General features: G+C 38.6%; 1 pseudogene; it reads left to right on the forward strand.

The window, feature by feature from the left end:
• Window positions 1-364: 364 nt before the first annotated feature.
• On the forward strand, window positions 365-1,339 carry LOC129619425 (trace amine-associated receptor 8-like; annotated as a pseudogene).
• Window positions 1,340-1,621: the final 282 nt, after the last annotated feature.

A 1,621-nucleotide genomic window follows, 5' to 3' on the forward strand; every position in this document is an offset into this window, starting at 1 on the left:
ATGCACACATATCCTTGTAAGGAAGAAATCGGCAGGTATAAAGGACCAAGTAATTAAATTAAATGTCTTCAATTATGAGGCAGTGTTTTCTGGACTGATGAAAAATCATACTAGATTTGCTTAGAGTCAACTATCTAGGAGATAGAAGTATAGAAATATTATGTAAACATAGAAAGAATGTATTTCTGAGTTTTAAAAATTCTTTTAGTTTCTCTTCATAACAAAACGGGAAAAGGACAAAGTATGAGACAGTTTTTAAAAGTAGTACTCAAGTATGCAGTTTTATTTTATTTTTTTAAATTTTCAGAATTGAAGACCATTTTTCTGAAAAGCAGAAACAAAGCAAGCATCCAACTGCAGAACCATGGTCAGCAATCTTTCCCAACCTGAAACCGTGCAGCTCTGCCATGAGAATATGAACAGATCTTGTATTAAATCTCCTTACTTGCCTGCATCTTGGGTGATTCTGTACACAGTGTTTGGCTTCGGGTCTTTGGAAACTTCTTGGTGATGACTTCAGACTTCAGTTCTTCACTTCAAGCAGCTGCATTCTCTAGCCAATTTCTTGATCACCTCTCTGACCTGTGCGGAGTGACCGTAATGCCCTTCAGCATGGTCAGGTCCGTGGAGAGCTGCTGGTACTTTGGAGCCCGATTTTGTGCCCTTCACAGTTCCTGTGATGTGGCATTTTGTTACTCTTCTCTCTTCCACCTGTCCTTCATCTCCATTGACAGGTACGTTGCTGTTACTGACCCCCTGGTCTATCCACCAAGTTCACGGTGTCTGTGCCAGGGGAATGTGTCAGCATCTCCTGAATCCTGCCCATTGGGTACAGTGGAGCTGTGTCCTACACAGGTGTCAGTGACGATGGGATGGAGGAATTAGTAAGTGCTCTCAACTGTATATGGGTTTTGATAAGTGTTTTGTTATTTTTTATACCTACCATTGTTATGATAATTCTTTATGGCAAGATTTTTTAAATAGTAAACAATAAGCTCTAAAGATTGAAAATACTGGAAGCAAAGCAGAATCAGAGAGTTACAAATCCAGAGTGGCCAAGAGAGAGAGAAAGGCAGCTAAAACCCTGGGGGTCACAGTAGTAGCATTTATGATTTCATGGTTACCATATACAATTGATATATTAATTGATGCCTTTATGGGTTTCATAAACCCTCCCTATATTTATGAGATTTGCTGTTGGGGTTCCTATTATAACTCAGCCATGAACACTTTGATTTATACTTTATTTTACCCTTGGTTTAGGAAAGGCTTGAAAGCTATTTTAAGTGGGGGACTTTTTAAGGATAGTTCATAAACCCCTAGCTTATTTTCAGAGTGAATGAAAGCACTAAGTTGAAAAATTTAGGACTATTTTTAAAATTATGAATTTATGATGAAATTATTATTTTTTTAAATTTTATTTTATTTTTAAACTTTACAATATTATATTAGTTTTGCCAAATATTGAAATGAATCCGCCACAGGTATACCTGTGTTCCCCATTCTGAACCCTCCTCCTTCCTCCCTCCCCATACCCTCCCTCTGGGTCGTCCCAGTGCACCAGCCCCAAGCATCCAGTATCGTGCATCGAACCTGGACTGGCGACTCGTTTCATACATGA

This window comes from Bubalus kerabau, chromosome 9 (assembly GCF_029407905.1).
Source record: "Bubalus kerabau isolate K-KA32 ecotype Philippines breed swamp buffalo chromosome 9, PCC_UOA_SB_1v2, whole genome shotgun sequence".
Taxonomy (NCBI): domain Eukaryota; kingdom Metazoa; phylum Chordata; class Mammalia; order Artiodactyla; family Bovidae; genus Bubalus; species Bubalus kerabau.